Source organism: Amblyomma mixtum, chromosome 6 (assembly GCF_055824585.1).
Source record: "Amblyomma mixtum isolate Tamu chromosome 6, ASM5582458v1, whole genome shotgun sequence".
In the NCBI taxonomy this organism is placed as follows: Eukaryota; Metazoa; Arthropoda; class Arachnida; order Ixodida; family Ixodidae; genus Amblyomma; species Amblyomma mixtum.
Window position 1 is genome coordinate 125,674,801 of NC_143017.1, and position 24,534 is coordinate 125,699,334.

General features: G+C 45.9%; 2 non-coding genes across 2 annotated transcripts; one reads left to right on the forward strand and one right to left on the reverse strand.

Annotated features, from left to right (window-relative positions):
• The first annotated feature begins 7,080 nt into the window (after window positions 1–7,080).
• On the forward strand, window positions 7,081–7,167 carry TRNAY-GUA (transfer RNA tyrosine (anticodon GUA)). Its single transcript is given in 2 exon segments — window positions 7,081–7,117; window positions 7,132–7,167. It is a non-coding gene; the product is annotated as a tRNA-Tyr (tRNA).
• An 8,213-nt stretch (window positions 7,168–15,380) lies between these two features.
• On the reverse strand, window positions 15,381–15,467 carry TRNAY-GUA (transfer RNA tyrosine (anticodon GUA)). The gene is given in 2 exon segments: window positions 15,381–15,416; window positions 15,431–15,467. It is a non-coding gene; the product is annotated as a tRNA-Tyr (tRNA).
• Between the last annotated feature and the right edge of the window lie 9,067 nt (window positions 15,468–24,534).

Genomic DNA, 24,534 nt, shown 5'->3' on the forward strand with positions numbered 1-24,534 from the left:
CGGACTTGCGTAAAGTTACTGTACTACAATATATCGTGTTCCCGACATCAGGGTTTGCAGACGCTGCCTACAACTAGAAAGCGACGCTGCCATATGGGAAAAGTAGTTTATAAATTGTACTTCCCTGTTCCTCAGCACCACTGCCGGGTGTTCGTTTGCATGGCCAAGGAGCTACTGACTGGTGCAAAAAGAAACAATTTTAAAGCGTCAGTAGACTGTCCCATTAGTTAATTCTTAATGGCGCAAAGTGCTTACGGCCACAAGACGATGGCAGACGAACTTACGTCAGATGTCCTTGCGCCAAAACCGCGATTATGTTTCCAGTAGCATGGGGCAAGCCAAACTGTTTTGCGTACGAAGGCGTACTAACTCATTTGGACATGAACTACCTGGCCACTCGCATATTAAAAAACCTGGAGTACGGCGCGGCTGCTTTGCATATTCTTTTCAATACTTCTTCTATGCTAGGTTGAAGATCGGCTCCGAAGGCGAAAAAGTGCATGTACTTCCTTTCTGCTTCGTTTTTTTTCTTTTCGACGAAACGGTGGGGTTGTATGTGCAGAGCATCTTTCCGTATTATCTGCTACTTCTTTTCACTTCAAGCAATAGCAGTACTAAATTAGGATAAACATAACACCAAAGCCGGTGTAAGTCCAGCACACATGTGATTCGCGCTAATATAAGCAAAAAAAAAAAACAAATTGAGATCATCCTTGGGAAACACTCGGTTCGCTCTTGGCTCAGACCACATCTCAAAAGGCGTGTTACACACAGAAGACACGTTTTGTGTTTCACAGAAAACTCCTCAAAGTACGCCTTTCCAAACTAAGAAGAGTCCTCGCGTCGAAGCATTGGAACCGAAGCTCGCACGCCTTGTTCGTTTCATGTTGTCCAAACATGGCTGCGAACTGCTAACTGCGTGAACATCAGCAGAATTTTGGTTTGCATGCATGGTAGCGCTAAAAATAACAGCACTGCTCGGCCCGAAATGAAATGTTCTGTGCGTGCCCACCTTACGTCACATGCGTGCTGGAAGCCCTCCTGGCCGTAACGAGTGTGTTTTATGACCACGCTTTTGGCACCATCACCCTGCGCGTTTATAGGTTCACGTGTCGTCTATACGAGTGCGCACGCGTCGCGACGCTACGAGCCGAGACCGGGGTCATCGTTCGCGGAAGTGAACCGGCAGCGCCAGGCGAAGAGAAGGGCGAGAGAGAGGAGACTGAACAGAACTTCGCCGCTTTACAGATACGAGCTTGCATCATTCAAAGCGTAGCAGACTGTCCTGAAACTATCAGTCAGCGGTTCAGCATCTTACTAATGGTTGTTAGAGCTTACAATTACAAGTCATCACTCACGGCATTCCCCTGAGCGTACCCAAACACCTACAAAAGAAAGCTATACAGCTTTCTTAAACTTGGGACCTGTGATCAAACCCTGGACCACCAGCTGCCGGAGAATGTCGCTGCGCCAGCTAGCCTAAGCAGAACGTCGAGCAGATGGTATAGGGTGAGGCCGAACTGATCAGCAACTCGAAGTTGTAATGGCATTTGTCTGATGTAATTACGTAAAACTTCCAAGTCGGGTAGGTTTTAATTCAGTGCTGTTGAGCAATCATTCCTTAATTCAAAGATGTTCTACCCTCAGTGTTTCTTCTGATAACATTGGACTAATTATAAAAGAAGCCAGCAGTCACTGAAACCAAGGAAAGCATAATTGAAGTTTTTTGTAAATATATGTATATATTTTTTATTTGTGGTGTTAATCAATGGGGAATGAATGGTGTCATCATTTTGTGGCTTAAATATCTAAGGCGTCTTTATTATTTATTTAGAACATTGTGACAGTGACAAGAATGCTCGAAGGGAAAGACTCAATGGGGTTAGGAAATTTAGAACGTGCTAGTATATAGTGAGCGAACAGAAACCTAAAAAAAAGCGTTAATTCTGAGACTTTCGTGGCCTCTTGGCTGAAGCAGGAAGCACTAGACCGATTGATCATTCCCCTATCTCAGAAACCATTCTCACACAATGATCGGACACAGGAAGGGAATTAGGAAAATAAAGGCTGTGTAGCTATAGAGAGTACATGCGAGACAATGTGTCGTGGAGAACTAGAAGGCAAGGGTTATGAGGACGCCCTACATTGCGCAAAAAAAGATAAAATGATAACGCTAAAGACATAACACTGCTTATTCCGAATGTTATCAACAGCCGATTCACATGAGCGCTTCCGTACTGATTATTGAGGCAGGCGGATATGGAGGCCATCAGCATCGTTATAAGAACGGTATACAAAGCAGCAACCGGCCTCCCTAAATACACAAAAACTGGCGAGCTGCTCAAACTCAGACTTCATAATATCGTGGGTGAGCTCATAAACGTCCATAAAACAGCCTCCAAAACAAGCTGTCCAGGACAAATACTGGTAGATCAGTATTAGAAAGGCTTGATCTGATCCCAAACTTCCAATCAGGCCAAAGAGTTCAAATTCCGCATCGAATCAGGCCATACATCAAAATCAAACCCGTCCCAAAAACATGCAACCAGAACGGCATGATGGTAGAGGAGCGGCCAGGGGGAAAGCCACAGAAAATGAATATCAAGGGGATGCTGCAGTTGCCTATCTTGGTGCCGTAAAAATAAGTGAAATTTACTATGCCCCTGTGGTACGTGGGTCAGACGTCGGGTCCCTGGCCCACAGCGGAGGGCAGCTCATCCATAGTGGCAGAAGAGGTGCCGGTAGCATTTGCCGTCTCCACAAATTCTATAGCCACAATCGTACTCAAAGAGAGCCATCTCAAATTATAAGAAGGGCTCCGCGATTGCGGCAGCCGCCAAAATCTTATGGGTTCCTATATCCTATGGGTTCCTGCACATTCTGGAAACTCAGATAACGAGGAGGCGGATAGGCTGGCTCGAGGCCAATACAACCGGCCCGACTACAACACCGCCCCCCCCCCCCCCCCTTCCGTCCCCAAAATCTCGAGCACATTTAATGAGATAACCAAGGGCTACAAGGAAGGAAGGAGAGCCTTTCCTCCACATCATCCAGATCTCATTAGAGCACAAGCCAGAACGCTCAGAAAGATCCAAGTAGGGTCTGTCCTGAGTCCTCACAGATTACATGCAATCTCTAAAGAAAAATTTGATTTGAAATGTCAAAATTGCAACACATCTGAAATTTGTACAGAGCAACATATACTTTGGGTATGCTAGGGCAAACCCCCGCCCGAAGATCTCCTACCAGCTCCCTGACGAGAAGCATGGCACGATTTAATCGTCAAACCTGAAAAGAAGCCTCAAGCCCTTCTCGCAGGTTGGACAGAGGAAGTCACTCCCAAATGGGAGTCACGACCCTGTATGACTGCTTAAATAACGCTATAAATATTGCTTACTACTGCTACTACTCACGCCACGAGATTTAGGAACAATGTGACAAGAAGTGTGCGCGGTTACTGGCGCAGATCAAGTCTCAGAAGCAGTGCACCTTAGTGCGCGACTACCTTGCGTAACGCCTCTGCGCGTCGACGCTGATGCTACTAAAAAAGCCACTTACTCACAATTTGAGGCGAAGAGTCGCGGAGTTCTTAGACCTGCGTACAATGTTGAGGTGCCCACCGAGAAACGTAAAGCACGTCATTTAGGGTAGTTGCGGCCACGCTTGTTTAAACTGCGACAGGCATTAGAGAATTCCCCCACCCCCATTACTGCGCGAGCAGTTAATTTTCAGACGGACGCCAGGTCAAGTGCGAGCATTTCAAAATTAAATAGTCTCCACTCCTGATGAATAGACGGCCTCGTAGTAACTATTAAAAGGGCCATCTGTTGCCCAACACTAATAGCCCCATATCACTTACGCGTAGCCTAACACTGAGCGGCGTCACGGTTGATGATGAGACGAACTTTCGGGAAGGACGAACTCGGACACTGACCAATGGCTGGCCTATCGCTATGTTGCGGATACGCACCGCTGGAGCGCCCCGTCTCAGAAGAAATATCTTTTATTTCTCTTCTATCCAGCGCTTCCTTTCTAAACAGGAGGTGCGGTCACGCAGAAACAATTCGAGGATCACAGGAAAGCGCCGGCTTATTACGAAGGGATCAAAAGCGCCGACTGTATGGTCCTTCACTGCTTTTAATCAACCCCGCTCTGGTCTGATGAAGTTACGTACGGTTTGCTCCCAGTACAGTCTGCTGAGGAGACAATGGATTCGCCTTCGACTATATACATCATAGGGTGCTGCAGAGCCATTCGTGAATGGCCCTCTGCGGCGTAATTTCTGGACAATTAACCTTCTCCGCCACGCGGCGCCTGCTATGCAACCAACGCGCAAAGACTATACCAAAGCACAGCTAGGGGATGTAAATTCAACCATCAGAACACTTGGTGCTCTAACGCTCATAAAAACCAGTAAGTGTTTTCGTCGCTTTTTTTTTTCTCTCTGCGTACCCGAGTTTGTCGGGGGAGGGGTTAGTCTAAGAACCCGACGATGTAAATTAGTGTCAGCACAGATTTTTTTTCTTTTTTTTTTCCTGGCGGCTGCCTGGTAGACGGCTTCCTTATGAAACACGCAGTACCTGCGCTATTGAGCGTTCTGGATGCATCCGGCGCCAACCGTCAGTGTTTCGCGTATCGTTTCATTACAGCGTTTTAACTACGGAGTTATCGCCCTTCTGTCCACTAAGTGCTCGTCCGTGCTGCGCAAGAACAGCGAAGTGGACTCGCAGCTCGCTTTCATGCCTTTCACACGCTCTAATTAGTGTTGCAAAAACGTGGCAACGTTATACCTTCTAATGCACCGCATAAAGCAATAAATTTCTTTGCGTGTGACTTCGTGCTTATGGCTCACTCTGCTGACACCGCGACACCCATGGATAAATGTTTAGTAGCGTTCTCGCATACACAGAAGTAAAGACTTTCTGATGTACTCTTGTGTGGTTACTGTTAATTTGTTTACTTTAGTTGATCGACCACTCGGGGCAGAATAACCGCCTAATTGAAAAGGCATGAAAGATGAAGAAGAAAAACTTACCCAAAAGCGGAGTTGTGATGATCGTCTGTTCAGTGTCCCATAATCTACAGTCTTGGGGCAGTTGCTATATCTGTTTGATATGTTTGATCAAAATTAACTACTAGTTGGGTAAAAGAGAGAAAATTTTCAGACTGAGAAATAATGCAATGTTTCTGGGGGAGGGAACGGTGATTGAGTCTCCAAACTATTTAATTGATTCATTTCAAGGCTCACTCAGCTCACTGCGACTTGCCTTTGTGGTAAGTTACAAACATGACATTCTCTGGCAAAGTATTTCCTGTCTTTCAGCTCACTGCTTCAAGTTTTACTTGTCGCGGTGGCTCAGTGGTTACGGCGCTCGGCTGCTGACCCGAAAGGCGCGAGTTCGATCCCGGCCGCGGCGGCTGAATTTCGATGGAGGCGAAATTCTAGAGGCCCGTGTGCTGTGCGGTGTCAGTGCACGTTAAAAAACCGCAGGTGGTCGAAATTTCCGGAGCCCTTCACTACGGCGTCCCTCATAGCCTGAGTTGCTTCGGGACGTTAAACCCCAATAAACCAAACCAAACCAAACTTATTTATTTATTTCTTTATGTGGTAATAGCGTACCGGAGTGACTCTAGTGAAAGTGATGCAACGGGAGGAGAGTAGCACAAGTATACAAAAGTGCAGGCAAATTAACACAGCAAACACAAGTACACGAAGTCAAAAATAAGACCACCAAAACAACGCGCCATCACATTTCAAGATGTTACATCCTCAAAACCTGCGTTGAGGGTTCGCGAATTCTTGTCTGAAACCTCGTGTGTTTAGGCTAAATTGTACGATGTGCTTATATTATTCTGCGAAGTTCGTGCAGCCGTAACATTTTATAAGTGGAAATATAGCTGGCATTACCTTCCATTTCTATTTTTTTTTCTGGGTCTCTTGAACCTTTTTTACACTTGGTCTCTTCAGTCCATCTACATCCATGTTGATGACAACAGTTGCTTATCAGCATCCCTTGCCTTCTGAGTGGTACTGAACTTTTTTTCATCTTTACCGCGGCCTAGATATTTTTTTTTAGCTTTTTCTGTTTAAGAGCATAAAGGCTGGCACAAAGCAAAGAAGCTTTAATTTATTCAGTGACACCGGTTTGCAACAAGATTTTTTAATAAGCATATTCCTTCGAATTTGGTTTACTGGGGATTTTTTTCTGAGCGATTTTAGTGCTACAAATTCTGAATCAACAAGCTCGTGAGGTTATTTGCCACCCTTCTATTTGTATTATTCCTTGCATTGTCATAGTTTCTTCAAGGCACTCGCTGCATGCTGAAGCTAACAGCATCTTAGGCTTCCGTCGTAAAGGAACTTCGTTTCTCTTTCGGTGCGCTTTTTAACAGACAGCGCTGATAGTGACGCTTCAAGGGGTGGCAGCCGGGGAGGAAGTGAACCTGTCGTTAGAAAGTGGGCTTACCGCACTTTCCTGCCGCCGTTCTGAGAGCTCGAAAAAACGTTTCAGGAAAGGCGGCGTCACAGTGCCGTCGATAGCTTACAGAAGACACAAAGCTAACTGTCGCTTGTGCAATGTGCCTGAAACAATTGAACATTGTTTTATAGACTGCAAAGACACGATTTTGTTTTGGGATGTGTTGCAAAGGACGCTACAGAAAGATTTTCTCCTAAATTCCTACAGTGTGCGCTACCTTGTTGTTTCCCAACCTGACTCGAATCCTTATGATATGATTCTTCTGATTGGACTTCATAGTCTTTGGAAAACACGCATGCAAGATCGCAACGTTGAACCTGTTGTTTCGCCCAGAATTCACTTTAGCCGAATGTTGCTGCAGGTAACGGACATTTACAAAAAATCGGACTTTGTACCGGATTGGTTTCCTCTCCTGATGCGCTGTATATCTTTACCGGCCTTTTAGCTATATGTTACTATTATGTTTCTGCCACCTAACGCCTACCTAGGTGCTCTGTAAATAGTTGTTTTTGTGTGTGTATATGCACACACACATATGTATATATATGCTTTGTATACAAAACCATGTAAATAAATACCATGAAAGAAAAAAAAAAAAGTGCCGTCGATAGCTCAGTTGGTAGAGCGGTGGACTGTAGAAGATGACGCTGGAATCCATAGGTCGCTAGTTCGAACCCGGCTCGACGGACGTCAGTTTTTTTTTCGTAATCAACGAAAGAAGCCTACTGTTTATCTAGTACGAAACCAGCCTTGTGCCGTTGCGCTGTTTCACAAGAAATCATGTCAGACCAACGTGCCCATCAGTTATTGTTGACCAGAGAAAAGCTTCTCATTTTCTAATTAGAGCTAGCAAAAGAATGAAAGAAGACACAGTTTTGAGCCGTATGAGTAGCCTTGGCCTGTTTTTCGCAGCGATGTCGCTAACAGGTCCATTAGCGTCATGCCTAGAATTTACCTCGACTCATGAAATAGCCACTGCAGTGTTCACTATGTTCAGGCTTCTAACCGCGTCGGAGAAATACGGAGGAACTAGTAATGACGTCACTGTTGCCGAAATTTCAAGTTTCCGCTGCCTTGGCCCACATGTTGTCGTACGTCGCATGACGCCGCCAAAGAACGCTTCGTGGACTTTACTTTCGGCGGCGTTGGTTTTCTTCCTTTTAGCAATCGTTTCTTCGCTGTAAACGCAGCGCCGCCGTACATGACGTCATCATTACGGCCCATGACCGGCTCTGTGCACTGCGGAGAAGCCTGAACGTCAATACGACTTCATTCAGCGATTACCTCTTTGCATGCTAGCACAAAAAAACTTCTCATTCTTTACCTGCTAGTTTCTCTCATTCAACCCCTTTAAGCAGGTCAAATTCTAAAACAGCTTCGATGGACGTTTAATATAAGAATAGAAAACATGACTGGCACAAATAATATATCTTATCTGAGCAAGGGATGTTGCTTCTTTTTCTTTTCGGAAGATATAGCAAGTTTCACCGGGGTCCTTAACCCGACTGCAAACTGATACACTGGTCGGAAAATCTTCGCGTGTAAGCGGAAAGAGCGGATTTGACACAGCTCTGTGTCGATAACAGCTCTGCGCGGGTAGAGCTGGCTTTTCACTATCTTTCTCGCGCACAAAGTGGATGCGCTAAGGACATAAGCGCTTCGATATTTTTTGCCATCTTTATTTCTTTTTCGCCTTCCTGCTAATCCCCTGTATGGCAGCGCCGACGGGTGATAAATGCTTGTGCGATAAAAAGAGAGCAAGTCACTCGGAGATCGCCGCGTCATTCTGCAACGTTTGTTTACGAGATTGGAATTCCCCCAAAAAGAAAGAAAACAGCTGCCACACAATCTTCCACGACATCCATGCTAATGGCTACAATTACAGTGATCCTTGCGCTGTCGTTACGCATGATGAAAACAACAGTTGTGAACTGGATGATTTGCACTGTCATGCACGAACTGAAATCAAAAACGTTAAGCACAAAAATGCGCTTCATATCAATGAAGGTTGTGTATACAGAAGCTTGAAGAAAATAAATAAAAGCTAGTAATTAAAAGATGAGGTTTTTTCGTGAATACTTCAATTGATATAGAATATGCCTCAACAGCCCTTTGCCAATGAATGGGCGTAAGTGTTTTCCGAGCTGCTCAGTGGGTGCAGTCCACGATGTGGTTTCGTCAAATAACAAACCGGGACATTTAAACACATTATGCAGTTTTAAGAGAGGCCCGCCGCGGTGGCTCAGTGGTTAGGGCGCTCGGCTGCATACCCGATCCCGGCCGCGGCGGCTGAATTTCGATGAAGGCGCAATTCTAGAGGCCCGTGTGCTGTGCGATGTCAGGGCACGTTAAAGAACCCCAGGTGGTCGAAATTTCCGGAGCCCTTCACTACGGCGTCTCTCATAGCCTCAGTCGCTTTGGAACGTTAAACCCCAATAAACCAAACCAAACCAAGCAGTTTTAAGAGAGGACAAACGCACGAATTGAACTATAGTACTATGGAGGTGAATTTCCTAAGATATTGTAATTACTGATGTTCGTTGTGGAAACACATCCGATTTGTTTTCGAGGCATTTATATAAATTTTGTTAATGAAAACCCGTTCTAGTAAACAAAATGCGCCTGCTTGCATATTTGGGGCTGTCTCGCTGGGAAGAGGCGATGACAAGGTGTTCTGCAAACATAAAAAAAAAATTATGCAAATGCAGACTGCTGATGTATATATTAAACAATAAGGGCCCCAGCATGGCACCCTGCGAAGCACCTGTCATATTTATTCCTGTACTCAACTCCCCTCCTGCCATCACATACTAAGCACGATCCAGAGAAATAGTTTCAAAGAAAATGAGTAAGGCCCTCGAAACCATGCAGATAGCATCTTTCAACCCAGCAATGCCTTGCTTCGTTCAGAGCTAGCTATTTGAGAATACGAGTGCTACTTCGGAAATAGAACAGATGCTAACCATAAGATACAGAATGATTGACCAAAAGAGTTTAAAGATAACGTTGAGTTCATCTCCTCTTCCAAAAGAGCAGGGCACCTAGACAAAAAAAAAATAAAAAAAAGAATGCAATGGGCCGGCGAATATGAGCGTAGTTCTTTTTCCAAAAATTTTCGAACAGATGATTCGAATTGCGGCTATAAAAAGGCATGAACGTAAACGTTAGGATTTCGAATTTTTTTTGACACTATAGGGATATCGAAAATTTGTGAATTCACGGTCAATGGGAGCAACTTATTATTAAGACAGGGAGTCATGCAAGGTCCGTATAGCAATTCGAAACAACCTACAATCATCAAGCTTGACTATTTTAGAGGAGACGGCATCGAAGAGGGAAAAAAAAGATTGACTTAGAAACAGCAGCGTAACGAATGTTAGTCGACGGTCGCGAAACATACAGCCGGAATCACATCGCTGAAGAATTTTCAGGTTACGGCACCATACTAGAAGCCTGCTACCTCGATGTGGCTTTTACACTTTTTCCAAGTACCTAGGGAACGTTACAAGGTAAAGTTTGAGGCTTTAATTTGTGAGTAAATAATATTCAAAAGGCTTATCTCAGAAACAGAAACAAAAAAAAAAGAGCACGTTCTCCTTACCCCCAACTCGTCACTGCAGTCCACGAGTGCCACCTGCCTCGATCCATCTTGTTTCAGCTTTCGCGGGTCGAAACATTGCCAACTCTAGGCACAGCTGGGGACCACAGTCTTCCGGCGTGAGGCAAACGGAACTTCCTTTCCAGATATCGAAGACATTGCGTATTTGTGATTCGTCGGTTTACGAGAGCATTTCAAAGCGGCTAAATTTGCTCCAATATGGGCTGTTGTAGCATCGGAAGATGCAAACGGTACGCGCCACTAGACCAGCTGACGGACCAGTTGGCATTGGTGACTCTGGCCCAAGTGTTCTCTCTTTGTCTCTTTTATCGCTGAATTTTCTGGCATTTCTATCTTCCGTCTGATAAAACTGAAAATAAAAGCACTAAGCGGCTTCCATGCTGAAGGGAAAGTACACAGGGTGAAGGCGGATCACTCACCGTACTCAGAAATCTGTCATCGGCGTCCAGGTGCTGCGAGTCAGCTGGTTTTCCTCCAAAGGGTTGGTCTTATCACACCCACGCGTCAACTCTACTAAGCGAGCGAAGGAGGGAGACGTACGTTGATAGCAAAAGCGCTCTCCGGGATAGAAACCACCGTATCTCTTTTTAACTCTCGTGTGTCCGCTGACGTTTGGTTTCCAGCGTATATTTAGAAGCTTCACGGAAGAAGAAATTTTAACGTCTTCTTAGAGTGAACTCCTTTCTTGCGGTGACTACCGCTGTAGTTCAGTTCAATCACTAGCACAGTATTCAGAAGACCACTTGCTCTTTGCACATGTTGCCACGCATCCGTGTTGTTTATTTTGGTTTATCTGCCGCGCAAATGGCCATAGATTTGCAAGGCTGTACTTCCTTCAGAAACAAAGCAAGCCTCGTGTAAGACACGGAATTCTATTATTCGTTTTGTGCAAAAACACTCCCTTCAAAATCTATACAAATATTCTGCATTCTGTCCCTGTTTTGCACGTTTCCGGTATGTTTGATCGCCTTGTGGCAGAGTACATCGCTGGTTTATATTTTTTTATTTCTTCGAGCCATAATATGCAGTTTAAACTGGCAACTTGTATTGCTCCAGTGCATTCCGGAACCAAGAGCAGTGCTATCTCAGCGTATGCATTTCACACATCTTACTGAAGACCTTTGTTTTCCAGGGTGCTTAGCACGTTCAACGCATAATTTTGTCCTAAGCTTGTCCAGGAATGGTATGTTTAACAAATTGGAATTCATATTGAGTGATTCAATGTAGAATCCAATATGATCATTGCAGAGGAGCGCGACGTTATTTTGAAACAGAGCTTTTTAACAAACTACATTCTTCTTAGTTCATTCCGGTTCGAAACGGAAACATTTGTGCAGTAATGTAAGTATAGTGTAATTTTCGCTTTCATCTGCTCTAGCATATGCTTAGAGAATTATCCGCTATGAGGGACATGGAGCTCCGAAGCATACGTCGAAAAACAGCGACAGGTGAGAAGTTAAAGTCTAAGTTTAATGTTTTTTTAAGTAGGTACGGAAGATAAAAGGAAGCAAGCGGTAAAGGTACAGGTCAACGAAGACTCTCGCATTACCTGGCATTCCAGGGAATAGGATATCTATATGTTCTGAATTTACAGTAAAACAACACTAGGAATATTTAACAGGAATAACAAATTTTCAAATCAGTACAAAGCCAAATATACAACATAAGAATCTGTATGCAATCATACCATTCATTCATCAATGCTTAGCAAAAACTTTGTCAGATATCACGCAAATAAAAGATCAGTGAAATCAATTCTGCTTCCTAAACTCTTCCAATTCCACCTAAGAGGGAGTTGTCAATTTATAAGTTTCATGTAGAGTTATTATAAATTGGTGGTAGCAGACGGTACCGAGTTTGTGAAGTAGACAGGGTGTTCTCGTACTGTTTGCTATATTTAATGTGTTGTGTTTGTCTAAACCACCACTGTAAATTAGCTTTTGGTATTTCACGTACGCGGTTTGCGGGATTCGTGCGTAAGTCGTGCGCTAGGCTCCGATATTTCTAAAAAATTCTCAAGGTCTTGTAGAAAGATGATGTAGTGTCCGATGCTAAGCCACAGAATGATTATATGTAGTTAAATAACTTAAAAAACATTTTGTTCAACGAAAAGAGTGTGACATCACTTACTTTGAAAAGGCACCCGACAACATTGCTTACTTTTGTATATAATTTTAGAACATGTCTGTAGACGTGTGTGTTACAGGATGCACCCGTCCGAAGCGCGGCACCTAAAATTTCCTGTGTTGTCACTTCACTTATTATGATTTTTAATTGTATAGTTATGTTGTGTTAATGGGCTTACTGAATGGCGCAGAAAGAATATATTTAGCTTTACTGAAGTTTACTTCTAGTTTTCTAATATGCATCTATAGTGATAATAAATTCAGATACTAATTATCTAAGAATTCCAAATTTGTAATCAATGTGGATAAAAAGCCATATCACCCTTTCCCGCGTATGTAATAGAGCGAGGGAAGTTAAGTACGTCGGATAGGTCATTCATGTAAAGAATAAATGATAGCGGTCCGAATATAAATCCCTTTGAGGCACATCTCATTACTTCCACCCGTGCTGAAACGTAAGCATGCTATTGCTTGTTCGCCATATAATTACGCGTTAAAGCCAGTGCAGCTCCACGTACGCATAAACCATTGTTGTTAAACTTAGATAACAGTACCTTGTGATTAACGAAATCAAAAGCTTTACGAAGGTCGAGGAAGGGTCGATTTACACTTCATTTCATTGAGCATTTTCAGGTGGGTATTCATCACAACACACTTATCTTTTTCCAAAATCCATATTGTGCAGCAGACATGATATAACTTACCAACAAGACTTTCCAACCGCGCGCTAATAAGTCTCAAAGAGGTTAGACGAAACCGGAAGCACAGAAATCAACCTTTAGTTACTTATTGTATTTTAACAATTTACAAGAAAAACACTGGCTTTCTTCATGTGGCCTAGTATGCGCAATTGGAATGAGATGCGTTTTTTTTCTGTGGGTGATTTGCTGGATAGACTCCCTATCTGGACCACCACTGACGTGCTCGTAGCAGTTGCGTTCTAACCCCGTGATTCAGACATTGACAAACAAGAGGATTGCTTTCTCGCCGTCGCGTGACCGTGGCGCTGTTGCCCCACGTGGAAGCACGTGAAGCGCCTCGACCGAAAAATGCTGGCCACGAGCCTGCACTCCCGGAAGAGTGCGCTGTTGCGTCACATTTGCTTGGTCGAAACATTGGGAACCGTAGACATCGCGCTGCCAGTTCAAGACATCGCGAATAAGCGTCTGCAGCTTAACTGCGCGCTAGGCCCAGTGCACGGGCCCCTTATCATGTGCATTCTACCCACCACTGTGGCAGGTAATAGCTGGTGTAGCAGCGTCTCGTATGCAGCTCCCCTTGCTTTACCACCCAGGTGGAATGGACATCATGTCTCTACCCGGCTTGTCTGTTTTTCCCACTGATTTCCTCTTTTCTATTCTCTACGCTTTCTTCTCAACTATGGTAAAGAAAAAAAAAAGTTTTGGTTGGACAGCTGCGGCGCAGTAAGCGGGAGTGGATTTTACCTTACAGATATTCACATGCGCATGTTAAAGCATTGACTCAGCCTGTAATATCCAATTCTCTTTTCTCATAAGGTATAAAGCGGCTCATCCCATGTGACAAAGCCAACTCAGACGGCTTGGAGACTTTTAGCCGGAATGCCTGCTCAACGCGCCCATGTATGAGCGTAACATGCTCTGTCAATTTGTCACTCGATTTTCGCATGTGGCGACTAGGAACAGAAATGGAGGGGTGACCAGATGTAGCAGTTCCGAAGAAAAAAATTGGCTGTGGCTTAGCTTGGTTAAGCCCGGTAATTGCGAAAGCAATATCCGTAGCTACGCCATGGTTCAGCTGGTAGTGTAGCTGGTGGTGGTGCTTGTGGTTAGACTTGTGGTGATGCATCGGTTATACAGTTATTCAATGTGGAAACGGGATGGTGTTTTAATTAAAGGTGTTACCTGGTTATTCTATGTACAACTAGTAGCGAGGCGAGAAGTGCTGTGGCTGCAATGATGTACTTGGTTGCTGGTGAGGTTAATGCAGAGTGCGCAACTGCTGCTCTGGCACCGGCTGCAACGGCATTCTTTACACCAGCAGAGAGCACATTAGAAACACCCTTAGTGACTGTACTGCCTCCGGTTGGTCCACCTCCTATAGACTGCAATGCTGCACCCCCTGCAGCAGTAGCGGCTGAAGTTCCGACAATCTTGAAAGTCTTTGTTCACGCTCTTCTTCGGTCTCCGTAGCTCGCTGTTGCTTCCTCTTTGCATTCTGCCGAGCGGCTTTCGCGGTAGGCGGCATTGCAACGTCTGCCCGCCGGCGCGCTGCGCGCCCGGTTTTGCGGCAGATGGCATGACGTCAGACCGCCAAGCGCGCCGCGCGCGGCAGGAGCGGGAGTTAGGCCGCGCTTGGTAGCTGCGGCCTCGCTACGCGACGGCGCAAGTTGGAGCCCCGCTCTTGCAGCTGTGACGTCAGACCACTAAGCGCGCCGCGCGCGGCAGGAGAGGGAGTTAGGCCGCGCTTGGTAGCTGCGGCCTCGCTACGCGACGGCGCAAGTTGGAGTCCCGCTCTTGCAGCTGTGACGTCAGACCGCTAAGCGCGTCGCGCGTGGCAGGAGCAGGAGTTAGGCCGCGCTTGGTAGCTACCGGCCTCGCTACGCGACGGGCTGAAAGTGCAACTAGTATTGCTTTCGCAATAAAAAAGAAAGCTTTGCCTCTTACGAAAGACTATGGGAACGCTGCAGCGTATTCTGTAGAAGCCAATAGCAACTGGCCCTCTTTGTTGGCTGTTACCAACATGCATGCTTTCTGCAAAGCTACGTCCCAACCCACAACACTCTAGTCGAAGTTAAGCTCCCTGTTCCATTCACTGTGTTTGATATGGCGGAGCTCTTATGCCACAATATACGGACGGCCGATTTCATATGGGATTATAACTCGCCACACGTTACCAAAGGCAACTGATGCTACTTATGCCGCTTACACTCGAAACATACGTATGCGCGCTATCTTCCATAGAACCACTTGAAGATCACACATCGCATCTACTGCATTCAGAATTCTAGTTCGTAACGCATCCCTTTGTCTACCCCCCTTCCTATGGTGCGTCGCGGTTTACGTGACATAAAGCGCTCATAGTGTTGACATAAGCCACCTCTGTCGTAAATATAGCACTTTAGATGCAATTCGAGCAGTTTTCCTCGCAAGTGCTTAAAAAAGCAAAAATACACTGTCCGTCGAGCCGGATTCGAACCAGCGACCTATGGATGCCAGCGTTGTCCTCTACAGTCCACCGCTCTACCAACTGAGCTATCGACGGCACGACGGAAACCCGCGAGCGAGGCGCCTTTCATACGGAGGGCGAGCGACGACGCGAAAGTGGTGCGACCTAGTTTTGTCGATGTGTCCAGTTCCCGACCGCCACGCCTTCAGACGCAGGCAGGTAAGACAGCCTTTGCTTCCGCGGTGGGCGGCAACCTCTATCGCAGCTGTAGTGGTTGAGCGCCTTTGACGTACCGGTTCCTCTTCCTCTTTTTATTATTAATCGCATCGTTAACGTGCCACTTGAGACTGAAAAAGACGTTGGGCTTTATCATACAATCTCTGGGGAGACGTCTAAAGTCTGAAAAACTTGTCCAGGCTAGGCGACAGGAAGCCAAGCTTGAGTCGTAAAAAGCGACACTACCCGCTGCCAAGGTAAGAGCGCTCAGTTCGGAGAAAGATCTGCGTGAGCATGCATGATCAAGGTTATAATTTCGCAAGTTTAATTTTCTTAGAAAATGTGTACGTAGCCTCCTTGACTCCTTTTCTCCATATTTTTTATTTAAGAAAGAAACTAGGAAGAGTAAGATAAGACGAGAGGTTGTTTCTCTCGTCGTTTTTCAGCTTATTCTTCCGTTTGAATAAATCTTGAGCAGGCTTTCTTCCAAACTTAATGTCGTACCAACAAAAAACAAGGATGCAACGAAGGCCTAATACATGTCACATGAAGAGAGGGAGATAGCAGCCTTGTGTAGCTTTTTGATGAATCGTACACCTGCTGCACCGCGTTCAAGCACCTCTCTTCGCCTCGATGGTCATAGCAGAGGCTTTTCGTTCTAAAGCCCACAAGATTTCCGAATTGCTCTTAATCGTTTATGGCATTTTCGAGTCAACGGTTCTACATGCACAGTCGAACTCAATAAGTGCGGCTCAGGGCTGCTCTATGTCTATTGTGAACACTTCCAAAGCACATTCTCAATGCATTTGTGCAAATAATTTGTTCCTCGAGGAATGTCTTCGGCAGGGGAGCTCAAAACTGCGTATCTCTTACTACGTTGTTTAAAACGCGCTGCCCTCAAAGCTTATATATCATCCAACTATCAACTGATAAGCACCAACTATAGATGTAAAAGGCCTGTATAAAAATAAAAGAAAAAAAAGGTTGATGGCATGTTCACGTAATGGGACACGAGTTTCAGGGTGAGTTTTTGAGGGGTGAAAATGTGCAAGGGGATCATAGAGAACTGTATGTGTGATGGGGTCGTGGTCAACTTGTGGCCCACTTGCGCGGCAACACGACCGGTTGGCAATGCAAAGATCGCGCAACCAATTTATCATGTCACTTGTGGTGATCAGTCATGTGAACTTCCTACGATGACGACAGGGGTGCCTTTTCCCTCACACTAGTAACCGTTTCGGGTCAATGACAGTCGAGTATCTTTGTGCCAACCAGTTCAAGTTAAGTATTAACAAATACAAATATATAATCATGTCAGCACTCAATAAACCATTTATTATAACTTACACAATCTCCTTCCACTAGTGTTTTGGAGGGCGTTTCAGTACACAGATATTCGGGTATTTTATTCCACGAATTATAGCTTGAGTTCATAACGAGTTGGTAAAGAAATTTTGCCTCTTGCTACCGATAGGCCTCGTAAAGCAGCATCATTTTACTACTGTCCAGCGACGTGTCCAGTACTGCTTGTTGGTGTTGGGAGTGGGGCCCAAGACAAAGATGATAAAAAAAATTATGTCTTAGGAAAGAAAGGCCTTGGTTGAATTTACGAACTTTCAATATATGGTTCTGTTTCAGCATTATTTAGGCAAACCCAATAATTAAACATTAGAGCCCTGCTTGTCGGAATTTGTACGTCGAGAATAGAAATCTGACTGACCAGTATTTTTGAATTCATTTATTCGCGCAGAGCCGCATTCATCATCATCATCATCATCAGCCTGACTACGCCCACTGCAGGGCAAAGGTCTCTCTCATGTATCTGCAGTTAACCCTGTCCTTTGCCAGTTTCGGCCACCGTACGGCCCCCAAACGTCTTAGAATCATCCGCTCACCTAACTTTCTGCCGCCCCCTGCTACGCTTGCCTTCTCTTGGAATCCACTCCGTTACCCTTCAGGACCAGCGGTTATCTTGCCTTCGCATTACATGCCCTGCCCAGGTCCATTTCATCCTCTTGATTTCGACTACGATGTCATTAACCCGCGTTTGTTCTCTCACCCATTCCGCCCGCTTCTGATTTCTTAACGTTACACCTATCAATTTTCTTTCCATATCTCGCTGCGTTGTCCTTAAGCTGAACCCTCTTTGTTAGCCTCCGCATTACGCAGAACCGCATTACGCGGTCAGAAACAAACCTTACACAACCTCGAATACGAAACGGGTACGGAATGGAGTTAATTCAATCGGAAATTCCCAATATTTAAAATTGTTTCGCTGAAACAGCTGATAAAATTATTAATCATCTCTAGTTTTCACTTTCAGGGAAAAAAGTTAAGTTGTGCTTTATGGAACTATGTGTTCATCGCTTTTCTTTTCCCGTTGACTTATAGCATTTACTGCTATAAAAACTGTGTTCATACGTTGTTCAAATAGTTGTTTCGTGTGTTGTGTGCATGGCATCATTGACTTGTAACCCCCTTTTATGCGGTTACGTGCCTGCTGACATGTTGTGTTGCACATGTCAGCTGTGATGTCAAAGGCCGAGTCAGGTGACTAACACGTCACCTTTTGCCTCGTTCCCATGGAGAAACTGTATCTGAAGAAAACCTCGGTGAACAAAATAGTCCTAACTGACCACGTCATTTCATGTGGGTGGAGACCACGAGATCTCGGTTGGGTGCGGCTTGAACACCTGCCTAAAGTTCCCGAAAGGTGTTTCTCATATCGTCACCATAAAAAAAAGCGCTGCACCCATTTCGTTTGCATTAACTCGCACTGTGCTCATTATGCGCACGCATGTCGCTTACTACTGACGCCGCCTACCTTCTGTGCTTTAGTCTTACCGGCAGGTGGGGAACGCCGGACGGTTTAATTGCGCGGGGAGTTTGGCACCGGACTTGTTTTACGACTTCATATACGGTGTTAAGAGCTGCGTCTCTTATACGCTGTATAAAACTGGCGTGTGAACCCCGCACACAAAGCGTGACTCGCCGGTGCTCATCAAGAGTAATAAAACCCTTTCTACTCTGCATTAGTGCAGACCCACGCCCCTGTGATCAGTGGCATGTATGGGTGGGAAGGCATCTTAACTTTTGAAACACGAGAAGCCCCACGCAACCGCGGCCACGTTCGCACACCTGGGCTTGCCATAAGTGCATCCACGAAAGCCGCCTCTGCATCAGTAGAAGAATGCAGCGCTTCGGATGCTATACTTGACGCGAAATAATCGGAGGCAGATTGCACGAAGCCGCTGACGTCTAAGGACGGCTAGTAATTGGCCGGCGCCTTGTTGCATATCCTAATGTTACCCGGTAGTAGAGGTACTGGCGACGGCGATGATATTTACCTGCAGGTTGTGTTTGGCTAGAATTCGTAATGTCGGTTCATACTGTTTCTTGCTCGCCGTGAAAGAAAGGATTGTACCTCCAACTACTTCGAGAGAAGGACAGTGTCCTCTAAAGACGTCAGAAGCAGCGAGGCTGCCACGCTGCATTTGCAACCCTTTTAGAACGCTAGGAGCATGTGTGAATTCCTACCAGCAACAGCATCCCCATCCAAGTAAAGGCGTATTCCGCAGCTTCCTTGTTCACCTGGTGTCAAGTGTGACGGTCATCCATGTGAGCTCGGGTCTGGAACGCAGTGGGGGCCGCCAAGAAACAAGTACTTTCGACAGGCACGTATCCAAAGGGAGCCGTGGGGAATAACTGTATTTATTTACTGATACTGTTGGCCCATGGGGCCGTTACAGGGCGGTGGTTCCTTTATTCTGCATGTTTGCACTGTTGAACACCACAAGCATGGACACGAATGAACGAAAGTAGAACAAAAACCGCACATCTCACACAATACGCAATATATACCAGTACACAAGACGTCATGTAAGTACATTGATAAATATAGCCTCAGTATTGCAAAAAGAAAAAGATGTTCGGCACAACAAATGTTCAAATTCATAAAGAATGGTTCTAATAGAAGTATGAATGAGCATGAAGAAGCATCAATACAATATGATCAGTAGGGCGCTAAAAACTGCCTGCCATCCACCGCAAGGAAGTTCAGTGGAAGAAATGAACCTGAGGCCCCTCCCGAAAAATGAATCCTTGCCACATGCCTATCTTTCTGAAATGTTCCATGCTATTACTGTGTGTTTTTAATGAGATGCTGTGCAGTGTATCGTAGAGGCCCTGTACGTCTGTAGCTATTGGTAAACCGACCAAGAAGCAGCTTTCGCGCATTGGCGGCGCCAAATCAGTTCATGTTGAAGAACAATGCACAAAGGGAAAGGGCGCAACACCGGATGAGGTGCATCGTGGTTTTATACTCTGTTATGCCCCAACACCATTGTGTTGGGGTGTAATTACGACTACGACCTCAACGGCGGGCGTTTGCATTGCCTTCAATACCACTTCGTATTTTCAGACCAATGGTGACAAAGACGGTGAATTGTCTTTTAAACCTTACCCTTTAGGTTGCTGAGATGTTGCTAGGCCAGTATGGGTTCTTACAAATTATGTCCTTTCCCTGATCGATCACTGATCTGCCATTCAATGGGATACGGATTGCAAGGTATGATATAAATGTAAAATTAAAGTGACAGGGAGAATAACTAAATCCCATTATTGCTCTCAGTAAGAATTGGAACGGAATAGGCTTGGGCAGGTTGGTAATTTATTGTAACACAGTAATCACACCGCGGGAAAAACGCAGATTGTTACGTCTTGTCCCGTCTCGTCTTTGTCGTGCGTTTTTCCCGCGCTATGGTGAAATAAAAGTAGAAATGTGAGTGTCTTTGTCCTGCGTTTCTCCTGCGCTATGGTGAAATGAAAGTAGAAATGTGAGTGAAAACTATGAGCGAAAATTGATTCTCTGACACTTCCTGCTTATTTTGACGTTTGTCAGGCAGCAAAAAACACAGAAAGTCATGATAAGAGCTAATGTATGAGCGACACACCTGGTGCGACCTCCTGTAGTGACAATAGCAGCGAAGTCATAACTGGCCACTATTTAAGTGCAACAAAAACAGATTCAACCTCATCTAAGACGCTGTCATAACATGTGACCGCTATTTAGGTGGAACAAAAACAGATTCAACCTCATCAAAGACGAGCACAGCTGGCCTGGCAACCAGCGTATCTACTCCGGCAATAGACACGCGAAGAGACATGCCTGCTGTTTAACTATCGTTCTGATTTGCTCGTCTGCTGTTAACTCTTCTGGCAGACTCTGAGTAGCACCAGGTGACGCGATGATAGAGAATACCACGCTGCAGAGTCCTGCTTGGTGCATGCCATGCATGCACGGCTCAGGGAAAGGGCACTCGATGGGTTCTGCACTCGGTCTTCCTTTGGTATAGCTTTTGTATCTGCGCAAGTGGAAACACGTTGAGACGTCGCAGGTGCCACCTGAGTGCTTTCCTGACACTAACTCGGGGAGGCGCTGACATTGGCTTCTGCACAGCACCGGGAACCTCTTCACGTGTCGCTTGAACAAGGAATATATGCTTGAACGCTTGCAGTGGCCGACTTGTGCTGCCTACGTGAGCGTCTTCTGCGGCGACGGACTGCCTTCGCCGCCTTCTTGTGCGTGGAGCGATCCCTGACCATTTTCTTGACTATTCATGGTGAAACAACAGCGCAAACTTAGACAGAGAACACAGAACAAGAGGGGAGACACTACGAGCGCTGGCTTGACTATTTTCATTTTAGACTTTAGTTTGAGACCGTCCCTCGAGGCTGCCTCATGTGTTCCATCACAGCACACTTCGGCGCCTCCACTGTGCATGCAGGTCCACTGTGGGTGCCGGCTTTTTCGCGCGGCTCTTATGTGGCCAAGCCTTTCACATTTGCAGCACTGTAAACGCTGTGGGACATATGGATGGACAGGTCGCCTGGCAAGGCCTACCTTTAGACGCGGCGGCAATCTTTCCTCTTCGAACACGACCTTCAGGCGTCTTGACGAATGTCGGTTATGCGCACACTGGATGGAAGCAGCTTCGGCAAGTCGTAGTTTTTAATGTGCACGTCGGCGTCGGAAATCGCACCTGTATTTGTACTACATGGCGAAAACTGAGAGCACCCGAGTACTGCCGAAGCTGAACCTCTGAAGTCGTCCAAGGTTGCCATGTTGGGCACATCAACAGGGAGGACATTCCCCATGGTGTTGATGCTGGCCTCCCTGACTTGCCCAGGAACAAACTATTCAAGAGATGGGTTGTTCAATGGCTATTCAAGCCATAGCGCCCAGCGTTCCGCATGTGTCAGCAATTTGTTTCTTCCTCGTGATTCAAGGAAAGTAGGCACGTATATGTAATTACCGGGCCGCCCCACTCGCAGACATGTACCTGTTTCTAGACAAAGGCGGTTTCAAGACCTTTCTGCGTCGTACTGACGCAAGGGCCCGTGAAGTATTTTGCATCATAGTGAAAAGCGCGTGATGAGCAATGCAAGCCGGTAGTACACAACACGGGTCATTGCATGTCTTCTTCGTAAACCGTTGTTTTGCAATGCACGTAGTCTTGCTGTAACCAACGAAAACGCGCGTCAGAGTTAAACAGAGAAAGCCACTGCACACGCCATCACATTTTTTTTTTTTGTATGCATGTTTCGTCAACACAAAGCCTAAAAGTTATTTGTTCGCTAATATGGTACGAAACGGTATGATATGTAGTGTTAACCTCCCAAAGCGACACGTGGGCACAAAAACACGTAGTGGAGGGCTTCGGATCAGTTGCGACGACCACGTTGGGTTCTTTAACGTGCACTGACACCGAATAGTAAGCGGGCGCCTTGCGCTTCGCCTCCATCGAAACGTAGTCGCCGCGGCCAGGATTGAACTCGTGTTTTGGGGCTCAGCAGCCGAACGCAGTTATTGAACCACCGCGGCGGGGCGCTTTCTAGCGTGTACAAAACGGCACGCATTCTTTCAGAAGCAGATGACACTGACGACAAGACAGATTTAAGTAAGACTGTATGATGGGCTAGTTGGTACCTGATATTTTTTTCAAAATCTGTGCTCTAAATAGACACTCAGAGGAAAAAAAAGTAGAGACAGCAGAACAGTTTTGAAACTAAAAACATGTTATCACTCTCCTCATGTCTGCAAATCATGTTCTGTTAGTAGGTTGTCGCCAGGTGCATGCTTTCCCAGATGCGAGCAAGACGAGCGGCGTTTGTTTGGTCTAAAGCAATTTGCCATGTTAGAACCACTGCCCGGCACCCGTGCAAAGAATAGCCAGAAATTGACCTGCCCCCCTTCTGCAGACTTTCATTTTTTTCTCTCAGCACATTTTGGGGATCATCGGCATGGGTCACAGCATTCCCCTACTGCCGTGTTGTTGCTGCTCCATTTGGCATTCGGAGCAAGTGAGCCGCTGTGAACTCCGATCAAGCGGTTCATTTTAAAGTAAAAAACATCTACCTCGGCTATCGCCAGGAGCGGTAACCCCGCCACGAAAAAGAAATGGGTGACGACATGCTCTAAAAATTACTAACAACGATCGTAAAAAAAATTTCACTCGTGTCTGCGCTAACCCCAAAATAAGCTGCTGCAAGAGTGCGTTTAATGCTGTGTGTGAGGTGCCGAGTACATCGAGGAGATTTCGTCGGCAGTGCTGACTGCACCTGTTCTTTGATCTTAATAGCCATATAGCGCATGCTGTACACGGTCATGTAAAAAGCGTGCGCTAACAAAGACACTCTATATCCACACAACCCATGCGTATCTTCTTGTGGACTACTGTTTCCTCCTGTGCTTGCTCTCTCTAGTCATGCAGGAAATTAGCACTTATAAGGACACGGGCTCTCTTTACCTTAGGTAAAAGTACTGCATGAACGACGAATGTAGGGGCGAAATTTATTCCTACATTATTAGACATTTCCGCATTCCTGCATTAATTTCGCCGACCCTTAATACATTCTGTTCGTGCAAATATTGTCTTTCCCCAGGCCTTAGAATTTTGAAACACACTTGACGGGTCACTTCATGCATTACCGCACGCGGAGTTTTTAAATATTTTGCTGAGTGATGTGTGTTAAATTCTTTCTTTGTTGTTCTTGTTGTTGTTGCGACTAAGAGAAAGATTAAAAGGAAAGTACAAGGGCCTGCCGACTGGCTTGCCGAGCCACCACCGCTGCCACGTGCGGATAGTTCGTGAAAACGCTTATTTACCAAACTGAGTACGAACCCCGGGCCAGGAGTCCTTATTTCAGGACTTCGTTGGCCGAAGCTGCTACGACTGCCCTGTTTCTCCGCGTACTGATTGCTGTAACATGATTGCTTTTTCACGTACTGCCTCCTGCAATGTCTTGCTATGCAAATCGATGAAATGTCATTGCTTCTGCGTGCACTCACTCGTATAATGTCTTCCTACGAAATAAAACAATACACGCAAATAAATAAATCAATAAACAGCCATGTCTTCCGGGTTATTCTGCTTCGAATTGCCGCGTGTTTTCTTTGGTGAGTGTATTTCGGTGTGGCAGTTGTCACCGCTGACAGTGCGCAAGAGCTTCTCGTTTCGCTTTATTTTTCGGCTTCCGTATTTTCCGTAGCAGCACAAGCATGTACGCGGCCATCGGCCACAAAGTGGAGCAACACCGTTAAACTCGCCTCTGCCCGCCGCACTCAACACTGAGGTGTACGTGGAGAGCGCACCGCCGGGTGCGAGCGCACGCGCCCCTCGGCACGTAGGCAGCATGCTCCTCAGCATCCCGCACGTGAAGCCGGGCCTACTCGCTCACTCGAACGGGGAGCAAGCACCCAGAGGTACCTGCCGCGGTGGTGCCGAGTTGTGGCAGGCGCCACGGCATTTCATGAGCGCCGCACGTTGAAGACATTGTGCATTCGGGTGCAGACAGGCTGGCTCCTCGGTCTTGCAATGAACGAAGCGCACTGTATTGCATGTCGTGACGGGTGTTAGCGCTGATATATTTTGCCGATGCTAGAAGC